General features: G+C 38.7%; 1 pseudogene; it reads left to right on the top strand.

Annotated features, from left to right (window-relative positions):
• The first annotated feature begins 1,187 nt into the window (after nt 1-1,187).
• On the top strand, nt 1,188-1,311 carry LOC130033193 (uncharacterized; annotated as a pseudogene).
• The last annotated feature ends 8,965 nt before the right edge of the window (nt 1,312-10,276 follow it).

The following is a 10,276-nucleotide window of genomic DNA, read 5'->3' on the forward strand; positions in this document are numbered from 1 at the left end:
TCCAACATCATCTTGAAATATTTGTGTAGCAAGACTGGATGGATTGTCAAAGGGTTTTAGAAGAGAAGATGGTCCTGAGTGAAACATTCTCTGATAAACTAAAGAGGTTACTAATGTTGCCTCTGGCAGTAATCTTTTTTGCTTTCATCAGCAATGAGGATAATGGTCAGAATATCCTACCTTTGTGCCATTGTTTGGATTTGATCTTTACATTTAAAACATGGGGATTCGGATATATATATATATATATACACACACATATATATATATATATATATATATTTGAATTTGAAACTTTAAAAACAAAATAAAAGAAAAAAACAGAATGTTTTCCTGAGTTCTGCTACAATACCCATATGCATTCCAAATAAGTACTTAGGAAACCATATTCCAAATTGGTTTTATCTATATAGCCAGAATTTCTGAGCCTTCTAAAGATGAAAAAACAATGAAGACAAAACAAATTGACGTGTGTGAAGGAAAGACAAAAACAAACTTTTATACTTCTATTGGTTTGTTCAGATTTTCCCCTTTAATGTTTCTTTTTGGGTCACACCTCGCAATGCACTGGGGTTATTCCTGGCTCTTCACTCAAGAATTACTCCTGGTGGTGCTCAGAGGACCTTATGAGTTGCTGGGAATTGAACCCGGGCCAGGCACGTACAAGGTAAATGCCTTACCCGTTGTGCTATCCCTCCAGCCCCCAATGTTTCTTTTCACTCTTACTAATTTTACATTTGTAGGATTTAGTAAGTGCAAATATTAAAACATATTAGCATAGAATTATTCATAAAATGAATGTTTTAAGTGTATGTACTTGTAAATAAGTTCTTAGAAGAAAAGTTTTTTTACTCTATCAATTTATCATTAATGTACTACTTTGTGAAATTCCAAAAGTTTATTTCTAGTCACCTAGATGTGTATAGGTGTCACTATCTGAACAATAAAATAAGGAGAGAGATCTCTCCCAAATATGAGCTAAAAGAAAGAAACAGTAAGAGAACAACTATTTATCAAAGTCATCAAAACTGAAGATTTTTTTCTATAAAACTGAGCTTACAGGGGGTACTTGGGACACTTGTGGAGGAAGGCGAGCTCTCTGTTCATAGGTGTGGTTTGGAATGATGTATCCATGAAAAATATGAATAACAATATTGTAAAGCATGGTACATAAGTAAAAGTATTTTTTGCAAAGTTTCACTGTTCTAATTTTATAGTAATCATTTGAAAGGCTAAACATTGGCTACAATGAAACAATACATGTATCCCTAAACGAAGTTCTTTACCAACTTAGAAATAATGGTGATAAATTAAAATCAAGTAGCACTGCACTGTAGTACTGTCCTCCTGTTGTTCATCAATTTGCTCGAGAAGGCACCAGTAATGTCTCAGAACCCACTGTGAGACCTGTTGTTACTGTTTTTAGCATATTGAATACATCACAGGTAGCTTGCCAGGCTTTGCAGTGAGGGCGAGGTACCCTCAGTAGCTTGCTGGGCTCTCCGAGAGGGGCGGAGGAATCGAACTCGGGTCGGCCATGTTGGCTGCATGCAAGGCAAATGCCCTACCCACTGTGCTATCACTCCAGCCCTAAAATCAAGTAAAATTTAATAATAAAAATTAAAGTGCCTTAAAATATTTGTATTATTATTTGCTGGACCATATTCTCATTTTTCATTTTAGAAAGTTAACAATTCTTAACAATTTACTAAATAGAAACTAAAATGTTATTGTATATTTAATGATAATTATAAAGAAATAACTTTTGAACAGACTTTGGAAAGTATAAAGTGCATATGCATGTACAAGCAAACCTTTATTTTATAACGACCCTCTGAAAATTTATGATGACTGTTTCTATCATTTCATAAAAAACAAATAGTTTAATTTACTAATTTATACACTAATTCACTTATTTAAATTTCTCTCCCACCACTGCGAGAGGCTGCCAACTTCAATTTTTTCTTATCTTCTATTTCCTAGTTTAGTGCTTTTAAAATTTTTTGCCTCAGGACCATATCTATAAAGGGACCAGGGATCTTTAGGTCATGAATATTTTATCTATAGGTATTTCACTACATTAGAATTTAAAAATTGAAAAGATAACATTTATTTTATTTAAACAATAATATTAAAAATTCATTCATCGCAATATTTATAGAATATTTTATTTTAAAGACTATTTCCTAAGAAAAGAGGATTATTATGTTATTTTATATTAAAAATATAAAACAGAAAACAATTAGATTTTCATGACTTCAAATTAAGTCTCTTGTGATATAAAATTTTAGTTAAGTGGTGTAAAAAAAATGACCTCACAGAATTATGTGGTGGAAAGCAACCACACTTTTTAATAACTTTTACAGATATTTGTAGAATGTTTTTACCTTGATGAATTGTCACTGGGAATCTAAATCTGTTTCAACAAGCATTTTGTATTGTGTTACATTAAAGTAAATTGACATAATTTTATTCTTATTGAATATTTGCCAAACATTTATTCTATTTGTGCTCTGATTACTTGGAAACTTTATTCAGAAATTTTATGAAGCACTTCTAAATAGTGCCACATCTTCATTATATGACATGAAAAATGTTTGTTAAAGATACATAAACCTTATCAGAAAAATCTTTGCATATGGTTATTGTTTTGAAGCTGTCAAATTCATAACTGCAGGCATAACTTTTAAATTTTCATTTTGATTTAAATTTTGTTTTTGAGAATAGATGATTGGGGACTGGAAAAATAGTAGAGTGATAAGGTAGTCCTTTGCACGTCACTGACTCCATTTGATCCTCAGAACCACATGTGGTCCCTCAAATCTAATTATGAGCAAAGTCAGGAGTAAGTACAGAACACCAGTGGGTATCTGCTCTATGCAGCTGAAATATTAACAAATGCCTATTTTTTTTAAAAAAATGTAGTGTTCTTATTTTATTGTCAGGAAAACATCTGTTTTGTCTAATTTCTCAGTGTGGTAAACAGGAAATCAGTTTTCATGAAAAAAATTACCTAGATATTCATCTTGCAAACTAAACACACAAGTGTCTTTTCTCTTAAGATCATTTTTATAATTTGCTGCACAGAATTGATGTTTTATCCATGCTTCCCCTTTTATCACACAGAATAATAAAAGACATGTACTCAGAATTGAGTTTTAATAAATTTTATTTATTATAATAAATACCTCTTTTAAAAGAAAATTCTTTGAAATTGACCTTAAGTTTGAAATCAGAGTGCATAACAATGAAAAATACAATGATTATCTACACTGTAGTTTGTGTCATTGATTTTTTTCTTTTTTAATTTGTGGTACTTTATAACTGCCATGGAATTTCTCTTTCTCTGGACACTGAGTAGGCAGCACAAAATTTAACTTTGGTTTATGATCCATTATATACTCAGTATATAGAAGATAAGAGCATTTTTCTTAAAAAAGAAGCTCTTCTAAGTATATAATAGAAATCTGGCTAATTTTTTCAACATCGACTCTGTTTTGGGTTGGATTGTGTCACACAAAATGACATGCTGAAATCTTAATTCCTGGCAATTGTGGTTATGAAATTTATTTAGTAATTGAGTCCTTGCAGCTAATATCAAGTCATACTGAATTAAGCTGAAGTCTAAATTTATTAATTGGAATATTTTTAAGGAGATTTGGAGACACAGATTCACAGGGGGAACCAGAGGGAAGAAAACCACAGGAAAACAGAGGTAACTTAATCTTATCAAAAGCCAAGCTGAGGATTGTTCTGAGGATTGGAAGCTTGGGGGCAAGGAATTGAACATATTTCCTGTTCTGTCCCTGATCCCTCCTCACAGAGTAACCTACACTATAAACACCTTGATTTTAGACTTCTGCTTCTAGGAATAGAAAATAATACATTTCAATTGCTTTTAAACCAACTGAGTGGGACTTTATTTAAGCAACTCTAGGAAACTAATTTTAGCATATTCAGCTAGTATCATTGATGACCTATAGCATAACAAAATACTCTAAATTGACTTATGAGAAAGGACATATTGTTACCTGAATACTAGTCACTCAGAAATGGCAAGACTGCTGCTAATTAGGGGGAAACTCTAGTTTTCTGGTAGAGCTGTCGCTGAGAGAAGTGTGCCACTGGAGAACAGGCTGACAGGAACATTTCTGTGTGTGCCATTTCACACCCTCAGATCAAACGCTGCTTAAAGAGGAATGATACATATTAATATAGCACATGTTCAATTACTTTCAACTAAGCTAAGGGCAGAGGTGTAGCAGTTCTGGATTCTCTTGCAGCCTTGCTTCAGTGATCCTTCCCAGACCAGAGCCAGTGACTTTCCTAATTGGCCCTCTTAGGTGACCTGTCACACAATAGCACCAGGGCCCTCACTACTGACAGGTTTGCCAGTTCTCAGGCACCAGAGGGTTTTCTCTGACTGAAGCAGGCTGTAGGGATGCATTTGTGTCCACATTTTCCTTCTCCATTAAGGCTCCTAGATACTGGCCCAGAGAAAGTAAGATGCTTCCTCTGGAAGTGGAACAAACACTTGGGGTCCCTGAGGTCGAGTTGGGCTCATGAGCTTCCATTCCACACTGCTGCAAGGCCCTGCGCTTCCTTTAAGCTGGGTGGGAACCAATGAGGGAAAAGAATCTCCTCCCTCTCCCCTGCTCCTGGTTATTTCTGTGGGCAGCAGGGCCTGAGAATCTTAAATAGAAATGAACTGAAATCAGGCAAGCGGCACTGAAGGCCTATACCTGGGCCTGGGCCTGCCTCTAGCCATGTGAATTATTTAGAAAATCGCTTGGAGTAGCCCCCGGTGACAAGCTTCATTTAGAAAGCAGGGAGGAGTTTAAGTCTTTTCTAGCAGCAGCTGTGTGACAAAAAGAGCATCTCCAAGTGAATTTTTTCAGTCATAATTTATAGAGGATTCTAGGTGTGCCAGCTGCTACATGGAGTGTTAAAAAGCTTCAGTTCATTAAATTCTACCCTAAGACGGAGTAACAATAATTCTCCTCATTGTACGTAGGCAGACATCTAAGCAGTGTAGGAATTGAGTATATTTCACAAGTGGTGGAGTCTACTTACAAAAAACATGGTTTTGCTTGAATTCAGTTCCAATTCTACCTCCCATGAATAACTCCTGAGCACAGCTTATCTATTAAATATCTTCGGACATGGATTTATAAGTAGATTATTTCTATTTGTCAGTAGATTATCACATTGTAGGAGTCAGTAGATTATCATATTATAGGAGTGATTTATAAGAGTGAGGTAAAATTGTTTGGTCCACAATGTATACTCAGAAATAGTACCTGGCTCAAGTGTACACTCAATGTAAAAACTAGCAGAATGAATCGACGACCATCCTGTTACTCGTCGATTGCCTCGAGCAGGCCCCAGTAACGTCTCCTTCATCCTAGCCCTGAGATTTTTAAGAAAGTGCTATATTCAAGGCTCTTTAGGAGAATGAGACCCATCATTGTTACTGGTATTTGGCATATTGGGTACACCACGGGGAGTTTGTCAGACTCTGCTGTGTGGGCAGGTTACATCTGGTAGCCTGCCAGTTTGTCCAAAGTAGGAATGAGATAATAAGATGTCATAATAAGATGTCGCGCAGCCACAAATGCGGCTCTGCGGTTCCGGGAGCTGGTTTTTATAGTCTCTGAGTCTTGGCCGTTGGTGGGATTACACAGCGCCAGGGGGCCAGTTGGTGGGTGTGACCCCCGCCTACTGGAATTCGGAGGATCTGGGTGGAGGATGCTCAGCCCCGATCCGAGTAGGCTTGGATTGCTATATAAACTAAGAATATAAGCTCGGAGGGAGCAGAGTCAGAAGTGAGATTGCTCGGGCTCCAGAGATTCAGAGTCAGAGTGAGGAGTAAGGTTCCAGATTGGGGCCCAGAAGAGAAGGAGGCAGAGGAGAGACAGAAGTAAAGAGGATTGGAATAAACTACAATTTATATTGACCAGCCTGGCCCTCGTTTCTTCCTTTGTCTGCCCTTGGCCAACAGCCATCCTGATCCAGGCCACACACAGCGGCTCAAGAGCACCAAACGCAGGCGGTGAGATAAAGCTGTCCAGAGAGCCCACGAACACACAACATTCAGCGTGCTAAGATTTTACAACATTGTTTGTTCACGTTTATGCCAACTACAAGGCATCAGGCTTTCAGCCCTCACTGTGATTCTAAACTCTTGTTCATGGGACTGGGGTGATAGCACAGCGGGTAGGGCATTTGTCTTGCACATAGCCGACCTGGATTCGATCCCCAGCATCTCATATGGTCCCCCGAGCACTGCCAGGAACAAGAGCCAGGACTTAACCCATGAGCATTGCCAGGTGTAACCCCCCAAAAAAACAATAATAAAACAAATAGAATCTTATTCATAATCACTCCACAGGTCTAACTGCCACACATTACAACCCAACTTTCCCCTAAGTTTCTAACTTAAGTGGCAGCAAGATTGGGGCTGCACTTTTACCTGAGTGCAGAGCTAGGAGTAACCCCTGAGCTCTGCTGGGTGTGCCTCTCCCCCAAATGAATGAATAAACAGAAAGAATCAGTGAGTGATTCATAGCAAAGTTTCCTATACACTATAAACATTTTATCCCAAAACAACATGGATTAGCAAAGTTAAAGCTCTTACTTATCTTAAAATAAGATCTTACTTCCTGTCATGCCCCGCTCAGGGTCAAGGATTCCAAGTAGGACTCTGCCAATCAGGCTGGCTGCTCCATATTGGGCTCTTCAGTGCTGCTGGGTCAGCAAAGGCCACCACGGCCACCACGGGTGGTGACCCGGGGACTCTGTGAGGGGATACAAATTGGGTCCTTCTGAAAGTCCCCTCCCCCCTGAGCTGTTTCCCCAGCCTGGATATTTTTGTTTTCCAATTTGTTTTTATTTAATTTTGGTGGGAGGGGAGAAGGTGACTCCATCTGATAGTGTTTGAGTGCTCGTTGGTAACTCCCTGCAGTGCTCAAGGGGCCATGTGACACTCGGGTTGAACCTGGGACTCCTCCTGATTGTTCTGGAACAATCAGAAAGTAAATCTTCTCCCAGTGTGCCCTCCACTCCACTAATCTGTCTCTCTGGTCCAGTATATATTTTTTGATTTTTAAAATTTATTTATTTAATGGAGAGATGGTTTGGAGCCATAGCACAGTGGGTAGGGCATTTGCCTTGCATGTGGCCAACCGGGGCTCAATTCCTCCATCCCTCTTGGAGAGTCCAGCAAGCTACCTAGAATATCTCGCCTGCATGGCAAACAAAGCCTGGCAAGGTCCCCTTGGCATATTCGATTTGCCAAAAACAGTAACAAGTCTCACAATGGAGACGTTACTGCCCACTCAAGGAAATTGATGAACAATGGGAGGACAGTGCAGTGCTACAATGCTATTTATTTATTCATTTTCTTTGGCTATTAGTATTTACTTTTTTTGCTCCATAATTCTGATATGACAGAAGTAAGGTAGGGGGCTTGTCAACCTTTGACTCAGCTGTTACTCTTAATATTCCTGTTTTCATTGACTTAGAGAAAATATACAAATATTAATTATCACAGAATAGGTGAAGAATGGGCTGGAGCGATAGCACAGCGGTAGGGCATTTGCCTTGCACGCAGCCAACATGGCCGACCCGAGTTTGATTCCTCCGCCCCTCTTGGAGAGCCCGGCAAGCTACCGAGAGTATCTCACCTGCACCGCAGAGCCTGGCAAGCTACCCGTGATGTATTCGATATGCCAAACACAGTAACAACAAAAAGTCTCCAGTGAAGATGTTACTGGACCCACTCAAGCAAATCGATGAACAATGGGAGGACAGTGACAGGTGAAGAATAATATGAAAGATCCCAACATTTATATTTTGACCATTCAAATAATCTATAAAAATTACGAGACATCTTTTTTTTTAATCTTAGAAAAGATAGCAACTCCTATTTGAATAGAAGGCTTATTGCTAGAAACTGACCAAACACCACTTAATTTCCAGAACTGAAAATATTTAAGAGAATACTAAAATTCAGTTTATCAATATTTATCCATTTCATAGTATCCTTGGTGATGCAGAGACCTTCCTATGATTTAATATATTTAAGAAATTTAAGCACTTTAAAGAAAACAATCCCTGCTTATTGTTATGGGGATAGGAGGAATATAGAGATAATATGACATAACTAAGCACTGTAGCACTGTCCTTCAGTTGTTCATTGATTTGCTCCAGCGGGTACCAGTAACGTCTCCATTGTAAGTCTTCTTGTTACTGTTTTTGGCATATTCAATATGTCATGGGGAGCTTGCCAGGCTTTGCCATTCCAGCGGGATACTCTTGGTAGCTTGCCAGGCTCTCCGAGAGGGACAGAAGAATCAAACCCGGGTCGGCCGCGTGCAATGCAAATGCCCTAATCACTGTGCTATTGCTCCGCCTCGACATAGCTAAAGCTCTAGATAAATATCAAATTCACAGATAAGTAATAATTTTAACTACAATTTCAGTTGGGCTGGAGCGATAGCACAGCGGGTAGGGCATTTGCCATGCATGCAGCCAATATGGCTGACCCAAGTTCATTCCTCCACCCCTCTCGGAAAGCCTGGCAAGCTAGCAGAGTATCTCGCCCACACGGCAGAGCCTGGCAAGCTACCCGTGACGTATTCCATATGCCAAACACAGTAACAACAAGTCTCATGATGGAGACGTTACTGGGCCCGCTTGAGCAAATCGATGAACAATGGGAGGACAGTGACAGTGACAGTCCCCTACTAAACAATCTCAGTTAAAATAATACTAGAAAAATTTTATTGCGAGAAAAATTAAAACGTATTCTATTTCTTTTTAGCTTTCCTTATAAGTATAATTTGGACCACACTATCCATAGGCAGAATCGACAATTTTTATCCAATTCTATGGTAAACATTTTTAATAACTCCATGTAAAAGACAAACTTTGGCTTCATTCTTGAGACCACAAAATCCTGAGATGTAAAATGCCACCTTAGTGTATCTGCAAACATTGCATGAAGAGTTCAACATGGTAAAGAGCTACATTACAAACCACAAAATTCTCATTTCATCCTTTAGTTTTCAATAAAACCTATCACCTTAAGTCACGAACTTCTGTGATTTCTGGAAAACAGCTTAGCTTTTTCCCTTGAAATATGCTATTTTGTTCATTGACAAAATTTGTGAACCTCGCTACTTCAGGTGGATTTATTAGATTCTAGCTTGTTGTTCTATTTATACATTCAATCCTACTGATGCATGTGCTTTAGATACAAAAACTCACTGCTTATCCTTATTTATCTTTTTAAAATGTTTCTAATCATGCATTGAGATTTATAGTCATCCATAGATGAGGTGAGTACCTTTCCCACTATGGGCGTCAACTTCCCTCCAGCAGTTCCCAGGTTCCCTCCTTCCCCCACCCACAGCCTGCCTTTGTGACATGCACATTTTAATTTTTTTGGCTTTTCAGGTCACACCTGATAATGCACAGTAGTTACTCCTGGTTCTGCACTCAGGAATTACTCCTGACAGTGCTGAGGGGACCATATGGGATGATGGGAATCAAAACCGGGTCGGCCGCATGCAAGGCAAATGCCCTACCTGCTGTACTGTAGCTCCAATCCGACATGCACAGTTTTAAGTTTAGTTGTTGTGGTTTGGATATCTTGCTTTAATGACTGTGCTATTTCCTTCCTCATCCCAATTTAAATTTGGAGCTCTTTTCATTGCGAGATTCAATTGTTCTCTCTTTGTACCATGCTGGCCATTGCAATATGTTCACTACTGAGTTTGACAGATTTGGCTTCATAGTTTCTTGCAATGCTATGCTTTCTTTTCCTCCCATAACCCTCTTCATTAATTCTCATTTGCTTTTACCTTTTTATGCATTTACAAACACTGAACTTGAAATAGCCTTTTCAGAGCACTCTGACAAGTAATTATCTTTGAAATCTTTTTAAAATGTGTACTTTGCACTAGGGCTGAAAAGACATGCTAGTGGGCAAGGTGTTTGCCTTATGCATGCCTGACCCAGATGTGATCCCAAGCATCCCATGTGATCCTCTGAGTACAGCCGGGAATAATTGCTGAGTGCTGGGCCAGGAGTAATCCCTGAGCATCACTGGATGTGACCCCCCCAAAAAAGCTAAAATAAATAAATAAAATGTGTACATTGCCTGGAAAAATTTTAAAGTGCCTTGTTCTAAAGTATTATTGGATATGCATTTCTTGTGGTGTATGCATTTTGTATTATACTTTAGTTATCTGTGTTGTTTTATTCTTTTACT

The sequence above is a fragment of the Sorex fumeus genome, unplaced genomic scaffold, assembly GCF_029834395.1.
Source record: "Sorex fumeus unplaced genomic scaffold, SorFum_2.1 ptg000051l, whole genome shotgun sequence".
NCBI classification, from domain to species: domain Eukaryota; kingdom Metazoa; phylum Chordata; class Mammalia; order Eulipotyphla; family Soricidae; genus Sorex; species Sorex fumeus.